Genomic DNA, 16,904 nt, shown 5'->3' with positions numbered 1-16,904 from the left:
TCTTTATGATTCTGCTTTTAACTTTTTGAGATGCATAGTACCTGAACTCATTTCTTTATGATCTTTTCCATGTGATGTGGCACATATTTCATGGTTTTTAATTTTGAAATTATTATGCATTGGTGGAAAAATTCAAACACAATGCCACAGTGTGACTGGCATATTGAACACTGACAAGCTCCAAAGCTCCATATTGGCCCTATAATTAGTCAAGTGCTATTTTCTAAAACCTTTTTCGGTTATTCTACCTGGCACACAGGAACTAACTCTGCAGGTATGATTAACTGAGACTTTTAGGACTGAGAAGCCATTGAAATTAACCATGCATGCCTTAAAGCCAATCCCATGCAGAAAAAGGGGAGTTGGCAACAAGACCCTGGATGCAGGGGATGTTACCATTGATGGTGGCCGCCACCTCAAGGTAGAAGGTGTGAATGTGGGAGATTCACCTAGAGATGATGTAGAGACCAGGACTCTAATGACACACTGGTCACAGCTCAGGAAGATGGTTTCAAGCTTCTGGTTTCTGTGAAAGAATTCATATGTGCCGTCTAAACTTCATATATGCAATACAGTTATAGCAACCAAGGAAAACAGCCAAAACATGTAGTCTCTTCCATGTCATCATGATACACTACAATTATATGTTAGTTTTGGAGAATGCAAATAGAAACTATCTGCTCCTGGGGTTTGCTTTGCTGGAATATTATTTTTTACTATTTGATTATTTACAGTTTTTATAAGTATATTCAGAATTCTTTATTATAGTCTATTTTGCTTGTGTGGGTATTTTCAGGAATCTGCATTTTTCAGTGTTTTCCAATATATTGTTATAGAGCTATTCACGAAATTCACTAGGTTCTTGGATATGATAAGGTCAGAGGTTATATTCTCAGTTTTATTTATGACTTTGTTAATCTGAATTTTCTCTCTTTTTTCATAGTCTTCAAAGTTTTGTCATTTTTGTCCACACAATCAATATTTGGTTTTATTGATTATACCTATTCTTATTTTACATCTTATTTATTTACTCTGATCTAATCTTTATTTTCTTTCTTTGCTACTTTCACTTTATAATAATATTTTCTTCAAATTTGAAGTCAGCTTATTTCCTTGAGATCAGTCTAATTTTAACATAGACCCTTACAATGACAAATTTCTGCTTCTGCCAAAATCTACTTTTTTGTTGTTTTGCTTCTGTTTGTCTCAAATTATTTTATAATTTCTTTCCCTCCATTTTTTACTCATTGATTATAATGTATTCTTACATGTGGGAATACTAAAATTTTTCTTGTTATTGATTTTTACTTCAATTGCATTGTGGCAGGTGAAAATGTTTTCTGTGATTTAAATCTTCCTATGTTTATTGAGAATTTATTTTTAGCCTAAGATATAGTTTGCCCTAGGGAATGTTTCACGTGCAACTCAGAATAAGCAGTTCTTAGACAGAAGACTCTGTATGTCTGCTAAGACTTTTTGGATTATGATGTTATTCATATTCTCTATTTCATCTTGATCCTCTTTCTAGCTATTTTATTCATTATTAAAAGTCACATAGTAAAGTCTATTACTATAGAAATGGTCTAGATCTCCTTTTAATTTTGTTTACATTTCTCCATATATTTTGAGAACCAGTTGATAGATGACTATTTTTTTTAATTAATTAATTTAGTTTAATTAGGTATATATGACAGCAGAATGCATTTTTATTCATTATACACAATTGCAGCACAACTTTTCATTTCTCTGATTATACACAATGTAGCATTGCACCACATGTGCAGTCATACATGGACCTAGGGTAATAATGTCCATTACATTTGTTTTTAATAATATTTTCTTCAATAACTGGTGCCTCCAGATATATTGTTTATTTTTCTCTTCTAAAATATTTTTTCTTAAAGCCTATTTTGTCAAATAATAACTTCTTTTGTTTTCTAGGAGCAGATAATGAATGTTTTTCCATCTTTCATTTTCATGCTATTTGTGTCATTGTATATAAGCAGCTTTTTTGTAAATATTGCAGTTTAATCATCTATTCAAATCCATTCTTCCATTGTCTACCTTATTGAAAAGTTTCATTTACTTATAGTTCGGTAATAAATGATAAGAACTGCTGTAGTTTTTCTGTTTTTGATCTATCGTATGTTCTTGCTCCTCAAATGTTCGATACAACTTGCTTTTGTGTGAATTGCTTTTGTCATGCACCTTTTGATTCCTATATCATTCATGTATTAATTTTTCCCAGTAGTTTTATTAGTTAATGTTCTCCATAGAAACAGAGAGGTGTGTGTGTGTGTGTGTGTGTGTGTGTGTGTGTGTGTGTGTGAAATAGAGAGAGGAGAGAGAGAGAGAGAGAGAGATACTTTATGAGGAATTCATTCTTACAATTATGGAGACTGGCAGATCCAGGTCTGCAGTATTGGCCAGCAAAGAAAGACTTAATAGAACTAAGTGTGTATTTCAGGGCTGAAGCCTCAAGAAGACTTCCACAGAGCTGACGGTGTAATCACTCTAAAGGTAGTCATTGGAGAATTCCTGTAATTTAGGAAACAAGTGGTTATGTTATGTTGAGATCCTCAGTCATTGGATGAGAGTCATCCATACTTTGCTCAACCCAAGTTTCACTGGCTTTAATGTTAATACCATCTCAAAACACTTCCTAGGTTGATGAATTAAAATTAATCATCACAAGTCCTACATTTGTTGACTTGACACTGATACACATTTCTTTAAAACATACTTTACCTCCAAATAAGGCAATAACAAGGCAATTCGCCCACCTAACATAATGTAATGTCCTGAGTATAAGCAAATACATACTGATCTCTCCTCACCACAGAAGGCCAACAATTTGGATGATGTTTACACTTACTGTTGATATCCCATAACTGTTATGTGAATGTAATAACATTGTACTTAAATACTATGAACTAAAGTGAACACATCAAGTGATTCATGATAATGGGATAAGAGAGAGGGGAAAATAAATATATTTCAAACAGCACACATATGCTCATAAACAACGTAAGAAGAAATACTCCTAACTGTATTCTTAATTTTAACTTCTCATGGGAATGTAACTGGTGTTCTAAGTACCTAGTTCTACTACCCATTCTCTTATTTTCCTTCCTTCAGTGAACATTTCACTTGTTTATAGTTCTTAACATGTAGGGGTGATCTAAATCTCCATTCCTGAAGGGCCAAGAACATTACTAGCCTTTCTTTACTTGAGTTGTCATAGTTTCCCACTCAACTTTCACTGGGAATGATAACACTAAGACAACCCTAAGGGATCTCTTGTATTCCTGGTGGAATCTTCCTTATCTCTATGAAACAGTGGCTTAGTGTTATCATATTAGTCATGATTAAACAATAATAAGAAATGCAAAATTTTTCTTCAATGGATGATTCGGATGAATGATAATCCCAATAAGAAAATGGAAAAATTGACTTGTAGTTCACTAGAATCTATGTAAGCTCCCTTGGTAGAATATCTCCAGCCATTGAACCAAGTCCATTTTCGCCCATCAGCTTTTTCATAAGTGTCATCAAAAGAACCCCCAAAGAACAATTTAGAGGAGAAAAACTTTATTTGGGGCTCAAGGTTTCAGAGGTCTCAGTTCATAGACAGCTGACTCCTTCACTCTGGGCTCATAGTGAGGCAGAACATCACGGGGGAAGAGCACAGCAAAGAGAAATCCTCCCTTCATGGCAGCAAGGAAGCAGAGAGAAAGGAAAGGGCCCTAGGAAGAATAAATACTTTCAGGGTGTGGGAGACCAACCTTACACGTGACTGGGTTACACTCCCTGGCTGCGTGCTGAGGCCCTCAGTTGCAGAAATGTGGCAGAGCTTTCCCCACCCTTCTTGGGTGCGAGAGTCGGTGTCTCGTGCATGGGTGTGTCTTGCTATAGCCCCGTGGGTGAAGCTATGCTCACCTGTTCCTTTGTAACATAACCCCTTGCCCTGTTTAGGATAGAATGTGCCATGGAAGTGCCTTATGTGTGTCCCCTTCTCTTACTGTGCCCTTGGGTGTGGCCTACCCAGGTGTCAGTCAACCTGCTGACAGTGGACATCATGAAGATAGACTCATGAAACCTGACCCCTTGCCTCATTTGAACAGCTTCTCCTCAATAAAAGGGGTCAGCGCTTGCTTTCTCTCTCTCTCTTCCTGTGGACCCTTAAGGTCAGAGGAGCCATCACAGCGACCCCAAAGAAAAATGTATTTGTGTCTCTTGTGGGTTATTTTGTGCAGCCCAGTTAGCCCAGTTTAACTGGAGTAAACCCTGAGCCTTTTAGTTGTGAAAACAGAAACCCGGCACCAGGGCACAGCTTGAGTGAACCACCTCCTCCAGCTATGCCCTACCTGCTTACAGTTATCTCTCAGTCAATCCATGCAAGCTAGGGTGGTTTGATTGTGTTGTAGCTCTCACAATCTAGTCATTTCACTTCCAAATACTCCTTTATTAACACAAGGGCTTTGGGACAGAAGACCTTATATCTAAACCATAAGATTTGGCCCCTTTCCCTCAAAATTTATGTCTATCTCACAATATAAAATTTAATTTATCTCCAAGAGTCCCATAGTCTTTATAGTTTTAGCATTACCCCAAATCCAAGTCAAAAATCTCATCTGAGTCTCAAAGCAAAGTCTTTGCTGTGAGTCCCTGTAGAAACCAAAAGCAAGTTACTTATATCCAATAGACAGTGGCACAGAGGAAACATTCCTATTCTGAAATGAGGAATAATGGTACAGAATGAAGGAACAGAATTGAAATAGGGTCAACACAAGACCAAAGTCCAGCCAGTCAAACAGGTACAGTAACTCCAAGTACAGCATCTCTAGAACACCTGGTAGGAAGATGTGCTTCCAAAAGTGTATGGACAGCTCTGGTTGCCAGTAGCAGAACACATGGGTTTTCTTTTAGTCTTTTTTTTCTCTCTGCAGACAACAGCTTTTCTCAGCAAATAGTTCACATTACTGGCATCTCTTAATCCCTGGGGTCTCCATCCCAGCTCCAGCTTCACCTTCACAACTTTATATATCACCTTCTCAGGGTATTGACTAATCCTGCTACACTTTTACTGGTTTCTTGAGCCTTCCTTTGAAATCTCAGTGGAAACCTTCATGACCTCTTAATTTTAGCATCCTCTCCTCCTGCAAAACCATCACCACATGAATGCTGCCAAGTACACCACCTGCTCGTTTAGTGCATGGACCCCCTGGTATCATGGCTGCAGCACCTTCTGAGTACCTATGTGTCCCAGAATGGTGAAACAACATTTTAGCCCCACTCTGCAAGCAGGGTTTCCTCATCATCCCTTCTCAAAGGAAGTTTTACTTTTACATCCTTGAGCTTGCAATGGATGTTGTTTTACCAATCCCTGAGAATTCCTCAAACCATCTTTTCTATTTTCTCTGTGCAAAGTACTTAGCATAGCATTAAGGACTGTAACCTCTTCAACAAACACAACTTTCTTGGCTCCAGCTTTATATGCACTTTTCCAGCCAAATTTCAAGTTTTAAAAATCCTTTAGCTGTTTTCTGCTCTCAATTCTTACAGTAAGCTGACTAAAAGCTACCAGAAATGTCCATGCCACTGGATGAATGCTGTGCTGCTGAAAATTTTCTCAACCACATTAATTAGTCCATCACCTTTAAATTCAGCCTCACACCAAATCTCAGGACATGGGCAAGAAGTACACTAGGGGTTTTTTTGTTGTTGTTGTTATTGTTGTTGTTTTGTTTTTTGCCAGAATGTAGCATGAATTTCTTCTAATCAAATTCCCCAAAGAATCCTCATTTTCGTCTGAAACCTCATGAGCCTGATGAATAATTCTATTGGCATTCTAGTCTTCTGAGCTCCCGCCAGAATTGCCCACTAAGCTTCACTCATTTCTACCCCTCTGCCAGCCTGCATCTCCAAACTTTTCAAACTACCTCTTGCAAACCAGCTCCAAAAGCTTCTGAACCACATGGTTAGGTTTGTCTTAGCTATGACCCCTCTTCTTGGTACCAGTCTCTGTTTTGGTCAGATTTTTTATCACTGTGACAAAAATACACACACACACACACACACACACACACACACACACACCAAAAAAAAAAAAAAAAACTAAAGGAGGAAAATTTTATTTAGCTCACAGTCAGAGGTCTCAGTCCATAGATGAGTGACTCCATTGCTCTGGGTCCAAAGTAAGGCAGAACATCAAGGGACAAAACTGTAGTAAAAAGAAGCTGCTCCCCTTTTAGCATAAAAGAATGAGAGGAGTAGGGTGGGGAGAGGGACGTTGCAAGAAGAAAAACCCTTCCAGGGGATGCCTCTAGTGATTCATTTCATCCAGCTACACCCCACCTGCCTGCATTTACCCAGATGATCCATTCAAACTAGGATGGCTTGATCAGGTTACAGTTCTTGCAATCCAATTATTTTTACCTCCAAATATTCTTGCATTGACTCAGGAGCTTTTGGGGGGATATACCCCATATCCAAACTCTCACATTGTTTATGCCTGCAAAACCTACACCATATAAAAGACACCAAGGTCTGCTACCAGCAGAAACAGTATCAAAGCCCAGTTTAACAGGTGGCTCTGAGTGCCTGGGAACCTGAAACAAACTCTGTAGAAAAATTTCTTAGGCAGCCCTGTGGGAAAAGGGCACTGAGGACTCTTTTCTTGTAGCAAAGACTTTCAAACAAGTTTTCACATTACACTATTGAACTCTACACTATTGAGTAGAGTTTGTTCAGTTCCTGAAATGTTCTCAAGGCATCTTTTCTACTCTTCTGGAGAAAAAAAATACCTAGATTTTCATTAATGGTTCTTATCTCTTCACTAACCACACCTTCCTTGGTACCAATTTTACATGTGTTTTTCTAGCCAAACTGAATTTTTTTTTCATGTTTCTGTTCTCTTACTCTTTCTGACTCTCACTGCAAACCTGCTAAAAGTTGCCAGCAATACCATGTCTCTGCCTGAATGCTGTAGTTTCTTAATCTTTTCACCACCAGATTAATTATTATTCACTACCAGATTTATATTCAGCCTCACACACATTCTCAGGACATGGACAAGATATAGACAAGTTTCTTGCTGAAATGTATATTGAATGAAACACTAATCAGTGCCTAACTAAGCTTGCAGTGAGATAAGATGCTCTCTAAAGACTATGATAACAAAGGAAATGGAGAAGAGAAGCTGCCCACTTCCCTTAGTTCCGATCTTTAGGAGACAATCTAATCACATTGATCCTGGTTTTTACAGTAAAGAATATGTGCTGCAGCCCGGCTGGCTGGGCAAAATAGCTGGGGTGTGACGAGCAACTTGTGTAGATTGATACAGCAGGAGTAGGAGCCGTTTATTGTAGGACAGGAGGGGTATATATACATTACACACAGCTTACCTTAATTAACATAAACTAGATACAACAGTCAACCAATAAGGAATCTCCACACTTAATGGCTGGCTGGCGTTACTTCACAAACCACTTCCTCTGGCAAAATGCCAGGCGCCATCTTGACTTGTTTACAGACCCTAACAAATATGATCATAAAATATCTGAGAAAATCCACTTGTGCAGTAGGCATGCAAGCTATCCTATATATTTCCTCTGCTTGTAGACCTAAGGCAGCCCTCCATTTTATCCTGGCCCAGTGTCACTGAGAGTAAGTAATAAAAACTGCCAGCTTGGTCCCCATGTTCGTTTTTGGGGGACCAGTAAACAGTATGCTTTGGGGTGTTTGCAGCCCTGGGGATGAAGAATTGACATAGTCAGCAGGATTACACAGGGGGACTTGTTGAATTGATTCCAGAATTGGGGAGGGACTTGGTGTCTAAAAGGAAAATCCCAGGCTGGCCATAAGTCTCCATGTGGTTGGAGGTGACTTCCCTATCGGAGAGGCTGGAGACATCAATGAATACAAGGACACCCTAAAAATACAAAGAGGGGTGCTGCAAGTGTTGGAAGTAGTATCCAAAGTGGTCTCTGAAAAGTGAAAGGAACAAGCATTGCTGCTGCTGCCGTCGGGACAAGGCCCCTGCTGTATGCAATAAAGTTAGTCACATACGAGGAGCTGGCCACTCAGGCTCAGCTCTGTAGAATACAGGAAGGGTTGAAATTAGAAAGAGATGCCACTTTAGCACAAGTTAACAGCAAGGATGAGCTGTTGTGGTACCTAGAATTTACAGATGACTGCCCACAGCCCATGGCAGGCTAAAATGTAAACTGAGGGAACATCACATCCCCAGAGTCAGTATGAGTGCCCAGAGTCAGCAGGAGTGACTAGTGAAAACTGGAACCCTCAGACCTAGGATTCACTCGGGGAGTCCTCTACTTCTAGTGACATACAAGTTGAGGTGGAGAATGAAAATATAATAAAAGGTAGAACAGGAATGAATGGAGGAAGCCCCAGTAGAAGCAGCCTATGCTGGGTGAATCCAGATCTACATCTCACTCCAGAGAGATGTTTACATACTCGTATGAGACCACATACCCCCATGGAGCTGGTGGACCTGGGGTCCAAGCTCAGGCATGTCTTCTCTGCTTGTGGGGCCCTGGAACTTATGGAATTACATTGAATTGTATAGAATTGTCTAAAATAGCATTGTTAGCTGCTCATCCAGCTTTATGTCAGGAGCTTTACATCAGTTCTGCAGATGATAGTGTTGGGTCACTACTAGATTGGCTACTTCTTGTCACTCACAGCATGTGGCCAAATTCCAGAGATATTTCTATGCCCATAGATACCTGGGACTCTATGAAAGAACTACAAAGCTACTTGTGGATACTGGGAATGAAATATGCTACTCTTCAAAGCCTTTCCCTGGACCGGACAGTATGACTTGGGCTGCCAGGATGAGGACTGCAGTGTAACACACAGCCCCTCCATCCATTTATTGTGCCATGATATCAACTGTTTCTCCATTAATAAGGCAACACCTCCAGCAAGCAGTACAGCTCATAATAGATCTAGGGGAGACAGAAAGATTGTGACAGAAAACAGTGACACCCATCCCAAATTGGAAGGACCTCTCCAAGCTTTTCATAGACTCATGTGGGTAGACTTAATAGCAGCAGGAGTATATCAGAGGAAAATAGATCAATAACCTAATGACACCCTGGTACAGTTGTAGAAGTGACTGCTGAAGGGGAAGAGGTTTTGGCCATTACCTCTCAATAAGAAAACAAAAGGGGAGGCAATCTCAAAGGTAGAGTGGACTCTTCCTCCAAAAAGAGACAGAGACAAGCCTGTCCAATTAAGAGATTTAATAAAAGCAGAGTCCACAGCTCCCTCTGAAATGTAATGTGTGACTTGAGTGTAATAGGTGTTAGAAATTAAGATTATAATGGAATAAAAGAATTGTAATTGCCCAGTTTAGGACTATCATGTGAACCAAGTATTGAGGGAAAGAGACTGAATTTGGAAGTCACCCCACCTCTGAATTAGGAATAAGGACTCTCACCTTGATAAGCACCAAAGAGAGAGCAGGCAAGACAGTTCTGGAATACAGAAATAACATCAGACATCTTTATGGGCAGTCCCCAGCATGTCACAGCTGCCCACATAGTATTGTATGCTTTAGTCTACAATGAGGTCAAATGGCAATTTCTTCTGCCAAGGTTTTCTACAACCATCTTATCTTCACTAGTTGTACAGCCATGACTGGTGTTTCTCTGGTAATGGGCTCTATAACAAGAAAGGTAACACAAGTCTTTTCAACAGCCTATAATGTTCTTCTACCGGCTTCTGTAACTATTGACCAAATCCAATGGGAGTCTTAAGTCCTTTAATCTGCTGTCATAAGTTCCATCCAGAACAACCTGGAGTGACCTGGATGGTAAGCTTATCAGGTTTATATGTGTCTAGTGTTTCACAATTAAATGCATATCATTGTGTGAAATATATATTTATTTTTCACAGAAAGACTAAGAAATGAGTAAGGTGACCCAGGGTTGCAGGATCCTGTGCCAAGAACACAGGCAGAATAAGATATTAATGCCAAGTGTCAAAGAGTCACAGTAGGTATTTAGACAAGGATTTTTAACAAATCAGTTCTGCAGAGTTGTCCAGGCAGAGAGTCTGGATAGATGGCAATTAATGATCCCTCTTCAAAGGCAGGGAAAAATCACGCTGTGCCAAAGTCCAGTGGGAAAGAAATCAAATGTTCATCACTGTGGTGATGGGCAAGGTTCCTGATGATTGACTGGGTGACAGGGTCAGTGTGACTGTGTTCAGTCTTGAGGGCTCTTCATTTTCTGGGTCTTAGGAGATGAGGTTTATAAGCTCCTATGTCTGGTGTTCCTGATGTGATTTGTGACTCCTAATTTAACTTGATAAATTTGGTAATTTAATTTGATTTGGTACTCCTAATTTAATTTGATAAGTTGGCAAATATAAATTATTATCAATTTGTGGTTGTGCTGGGAGATGGTGGTTGTTTACTTGTATAAACAAGGTGTAGAGTCATTCTTTCTCAGCATGTGTACTGAAAATGGAGTAACTAATGGCAAACTACCACTTTATGAAATAGAGTGAGGTTTAGACACAGTTTTAAAACTACTCTTCTATCTATTCAGAGCAGGGGACAGCCTGAAAACCACTATTTTATACATTATGCACTAATTCAGCAGGACACAGCCTTTTCTCCACACTAAGTCTTCTCTGGCTTGCATCTTCAAAGTTTTCCAAACTTCTCTCACAAATCAGTTAAAAGTTTCTGAACCACATCATTAAATTCACAGAAATCACCTCACTTCTTGCTACCATTCCCAGTGGTGCACTTCCTCCAAATATGCCCCTACCTGTCTACAGTTTATACCACGGCCCAATAGTCCATTCAAATTATGAATGCCTTGATAGGTTAACCACTTATGAGGTCAGAGCCCTCGTGATCCAATCACTTTTCAAGGGCCCCATCTCTAAATATTGCTGAATTTGGTGACCAAACATTCAACACATGAGCCTCTGGGGGACAATTCATACCAAAAGCATAAGTGCCCTCCTCTTACTAATATGCCACTGTGATGTTTTGTGCATCTGAGTGTCCATTTAGAGCCATTATTGAGTAGCCCTCAAAAGATCTAGTTATTTTCCTTATCAGAGTAAAAATTGCCCTAGTAAAAAACACTATTAAAATTTTGTATAAGGCAAGGAAAAAGATTAATAGCAAGATTATAAAGAATTATTATTATAAAGTATTATAAAATATGCAGAAAATCAAGGGTTATATGTTTTCTCTCATATGTGGAAGTTAGAAAAACAGAGGGGTAAAAGGGGGATCTTATGAAAATGGAAGAGAGAGAGACCAGCAGAGTGGAGGAAGGGGTCCACCCTGAGGGAAAAAGGAAAGAGATAAAGAGGAAGTACTGGGGAATAAAATGGATGAAAGTATGTTATGTGCACGTAATAAAAAATTACAATAAATACCATTAACATGTAAATTGTACTGCACCAATATTTAAAAATTTAGAGCATGTCTTGATCTTTAAATTTACTTAAGTCTGGGAGTTGATTGACAGATTTTGACTGTTCTTATGAATCAGGTAGATTTTGATCACTTGACTTAGAATCTGTTCTTATATATATCGAGTAAGAATTTAAGGGGCTAGAGTTTTGGCTCAGGGGTAGACAGCTTGTCTGGCATGTGTGAGGCCTTGGGTTTGTTCCTCAGCACCACATATAAATAAATTAAATAAAAGATCCATTGACAACTAAAAAATATTTTTTTAAAAAAGAATTTAATAGAGCTAATTTCTGGCTAACTTTTTGGAAAAGCAATGCTATAGGATTACACACATCCCACTATTCTTGCTGCTACTTTGAATCTGCTATTCATTATGTTAATCACACACATCTTGCTTTTGGCAGTTGGCCCCTGCCACATTGGGATTCAATCATTCCCATGTTTTAATATTTTCCAATTAAGAGGCCTCACCTCTGACTTTAAGGTCTGGCCTAGAGGGATGTGTAATCATAGAGCTCTAAAAAAGATGCTTTGATTTCCCCTTAAAAATTATTTCTTCTCATTGCTGTGTGTATAAGGTGTGTTTTCTTTATCAACCCACAAGTGGCTAAGCACAATAACAAATCCATTCTGACACTGCAGTTTACCTAAGGCTTTGAATCCCTTCTTCTAAAATAAACCAAAAGGTGTCGTGGATTTCTACTTCATATGTTGAAGACCACCTTTTGTTGTTTCATCCAAATATAAATAAATTTAGGAATCCTTGTAACTCTTTGACACACAACATTTAATGCAGAATTTATCTTTTTTTGACCTATAGTAGCAATTTGGGCCTAATTCAGATTTTTCTTTCTTTAACACAGCCATACTATTAATATCTGTGGCCATACCTAAGCCCAAGACTTATTTCTACAAAAATTAGAAAACTCAAGTAGTGGTTTTGTAGATCAGCACACCTCCTCCTTATCTATAACATACTGCGTAAGGAATTTCTAGGACCTGAAACTATCTGGAGAGCTAAAGCGAAGAGCAATGGGAAGGGGTACTGAAGACAATCAGACTTGTTTTTCAGGACTGCTACATCAGCTACAATAGCATAACCACCTTTTCTTGGTCTATATAGACTTCCATTAAACTTTCTTGGGCAACATGAGAATAATCTCCTCAGACGTAAATGGGCAGGTTGATTCTACTTGTGGTAAAATGAAGAGTTATCCTGGTAAATAAAACTCAACATAATATAGGGGATCAATGTCTCTAGCTTCATCAGGATTTTCCTGCTTATCTATTCCAGCTTTCAGGATTCTATACCTTCAAAATCAGTGCTTTCATTTTTTTTTTTTTTTTTTTTAGTACACACACTACTAGGTAAGGGGTGTGTGTTGGCAATTTAAGTCAACTTCTCACAGGGTTGGTTTGGTTTCAGTTGCCTCAGTTCTATAATACAGCAGAAAAGTGTTTCGCGACAGATGTAGAAGATTTCAGGTCATTTATTCAGAGTTTAAGATGGTCATTCAAATCCCTGAATGCATCCAGTTTTCTTCTACTTTCTCCAGTAACTAGCCAATTTGATTACACTCATTAGAGTGACAAAACGATCCAAAAGCAAGAACTAAATAGTGTCTTCATCCAACTGTGTCTCTATAATAAAATACCTTAGAAGCAGTCAATTCTAAGGACCCAAAATTATTCCCTTACATTTTGGACTTGTGGACAGTCCCACGTCAAGGTGCCAGGAGATCTGGTGACTGATGAAGGCCTATTGCTATAACCTCATAAGGTGTTGAGGGAGCAAAAGAACATGAGCATGCGTGAAAGAACAGGAGGGTGCTGTGTTGTCATATGGTGGAAGGCAGAACGGCAAAAGGTGACTAGTTAGTTCCCTTTAACCATTACACGAGGGCACTAATTCAAATAATGGGGACCGAGGCAAATCACCTCCTAACTGAGACTTAACCACTTCCTAAAGGCCTCATGTCTTAATGTGATCATATTGTATCTTATGTCCCAACAGGTGAATTTAAGGGAGATACAACATTTGAACAAAAACCCCAATCTTTGTTTTTAGTGAATTATTAGGAAGATCCAATGGTGATATTTTGTGTTTATATGTTCCCAGATGGTAACATGGGCTAAACTGTCCTCCCCTCCTTATTACTTAAAGTAGTCATTAGTGATTTAAGATTTAATAAGTTTAGAGAACTAATTCTAGAAACTCCAGAATCAAATCAGAAATTTAATCTTTAGGGTTCTATTCCACCAGAACAAAACTCTATAACATCTGGTTTGGATAGAGTCTCAACACAATAAGAATTGAGGGGGGGGGGAAGGGGAATACATCTATATATTGTTTTAACTATTTTATGAGGAATTGACTTAATGTATTTATGAAGGTGGAAAATTTGAACATGCTAGTGAATACACTCTGATTAAAGAGTTAAATTAGAACAACACTATAGAAATAATTATAAAGTGTGCTCAAAAGACTAGGAATGGAATCCATCATATGACCCAGTTATAGTACTTCTTGGTATTTATCCAAAAGAACTAAAGTGGACAGACTTATAATGTGTGTGTGTGTGTGTGTGTGTGTGTGTGTGTGTGTGTGTGAATGTCAATGGGTAAATGTATAAAAATTAGGTATATATACCAAATGGAGTTTTACTCAATCATTAAAAGGAACAAAATCATACCATTTGTAGGCAGATGGTGAAATCAGAGAACATGATGTTAAGTGAAATAAGTCAGACTCTGAAAGTCAAGAATCATGTGTTTTGTTTCATATTTGAAAGCTAGAGTACATTTTGGGGAAAAAAGTATCTCATGAAAATAGGAGGAAGAACAGTAGAGAGTGGGGACTAGGTAGAGGGAGAGAAGAGAGAAAGAGAAGTTGGGAGAATGAAATGCAACAGATTACACTATGTGTAAGTGAAACTATATCACAATTAAGCCCACTATCATATATAATTATGATTCATCAATAAAAGTATTTTTAAAACCCAATGCATGATCAATTTTTTATTAATTTTTAAAAATTTATATATGACAATGGAATGCATTACAGTTCTTATTATACATTTAGAGCACAAGTTTTTCATATCTCTGGTTGTACACAAAGTACATTCATACCAATTCATGTCTTCATGCATGTACTTTGGATAATGATATGTTGTATGCATGTACGAATATGCCACAAGGAGACCAAATATTAAGTATAATTAATATATACCAATTAAGAAAGAAATGGCAAATGCTTCAGGAGATAGGTGTATATTCTAAAACATTGTGCAATGTATTCATTTATACAAACATCTCTTAATATCTTATTTTTTGGACAATTTTTGTTTTTCATTTATCAGTTAAAATTTTTACTTTTAAAAATATAATAATCAGCTTGATCCCTCCAGACAGTTTATTTGCTTCTTCCCTACCAAAGAAGGATAAGGAGTTGTAGATGGTCTCATGGGGAAAATCTCCAGAGATCTCCAAGTCTCTATAATTCTCTCCTGGCATCCAGGTATCACTCTCTGTAATCCCTGTGTGACTCAGAATCACGGTGTTTTAGAAGGAGCTCACTCCATGCAATGCTCCATTGGTCCTTGCTTACCCACCTAAATGCCAAGCATTGTTAGTGCAGAGAGCCTTCTTTTCGCCTGAGGATTTACTGTGAGTCTTCAACCTGGTCAGGGAAAGCACCAAAAAAAGAAATTATATAGACTGACTTTCAAATGGTAACCTCTTCACCAGATGTTCTACAGACCTTCTTTATTGGTTATAAACAGAATTGATGTGGGGACTTTAGGAGAGAAAGTGATCTTGTCATGTTTATTTTATAAATAAGGAAGAAAAAGGTGACTCTTCCAGGAAACAGAAAGAATGCAGGGAGGATTTGGAACTTGATCTATGTTAAGGTTCTCTCCTCCCATTTTCCCTCTCTTAGAGAATGAGGAAACTTTGGACCACTACCTGAATGAGAATTGCTGTTCTGGAACTTATGCTATACTCTGGCTGATTTGATGCCTCCACACTGACTCTTCTGGATCGACTATTTTCTCATGCAGCAAACTGGTAAGCTTCTGCATTCCAAAAGCATCATCAGTGAGAAGTGTAATGCATGCAACAGTAGTGGGGCAGCTATGCTTACCTAGAGTTACGTAAAAAGAGAATGAGAAATCTTTAACATTTCTCTGAGAAACCGTGGTAAATAGGGGGTATAATGTCAAAGCTTCCATCATCGGTGATTTTGTAATACTAATGACACATTGTACTTATTTCTCCAAAAATCTGCACACAAAATGAGACACATAATGTTCTTATTGATTAGCTGGTGATTTTTGTCTTGTTCACTATATATTTACTTCTCATTTGAGGTCAACAAACAAACAAAAACAAAAATCAGAAAAAGTGAAATCATACTTTTTTAAACTAGAAAAGGTTCCTCAACAATAAACTCCGACCTGCATATTAAACTTTCCCACATAATCTCAGGCTGACTTTTACAAGCATATCGGCAATCATTAAGAATGGCATTACTAAAAGCAAGCACTTGTTATTAGATTGAGGATAGCTTTCAATCTTGTATTTTGATAAAAGGGAGATCCAGGGGATGAGATAGATCATTTGAGTAACCCTACCTGGCATAGGCCTACATACACACAGAAGTGAGAGAGCGTATACACACATACATACACACACACACACACACACACACACACACACACACACACTACTATGTGAAACCCTTATTGATTTTGGAAGATAGTACATGCTAAAAGTGGTCATAGATGTTAAGTTAGACCAACCTCATGTCTTCATAAAGTGAAAATAACCAAAGTCTTAGTAAAAATAAGTAGGGAATAGTAGTATTGGACAGATATGCTTCCCCAAAATTCATTTCAATTAAAGAATATTTAAATACTGTTATCAACACAAGAAAATATTCAAATAATGTGTTTTAAGATGTAGACTTGCCACCAAAAGAGATCTGTAAGCTAAAGACAGCCCTTAAATAGGGAATTTTCAACCCTTGCTCTCTGTGATTTGGCCACCTGGTCACAGTAATGACAGAAAGAATAATTTTTTAAGTAGAATGGACTTTTTACCCCATCTAAATTACTAGTTTATAGGGAATTTTTTTTCTTTAAGTCACTCACATGGAACTTTTAGAGCAGTAATCTTGTGCTTAAAGTAAGAACAGCCTGAGAAACACAGGAAAGCACAAAAGATCTCACAGGCCCTTGTGCAGGAAAAAGGCTAGAAGAGAAGCTTGGAGACTTCTACTCACCCAGAACTGATAGTCAGCATCCAACCTGATCAAACCATGATAAAAACCATGATCCCCTTCACCCCTTACTAGCACTTAAGATTAAAGGGCCAAAGTCTGGGGTGGGGGGCTGAGATGGGGATTTAGGAAAAGGAGAGAAAATACAGAAACAAG

The sequence above is a fragment of the Spermophilus citellus genome (genome assembly GCF_964194105.1).
Source record: "Spermophilus citellus genome assembly, chromosome: 2".
Taxonomy (NCBI): domain Eukaryota; kingdom Metazoa; phylum Chordata; class Mammalia; order Rodentia; family Sciuridae; genus Spermophilus; species Spermophilus citellus.
The sequence above is the reverse complement of the archived record's forward strand: the minus strand, read 5'-3'. Positions refer to the sequence as shown.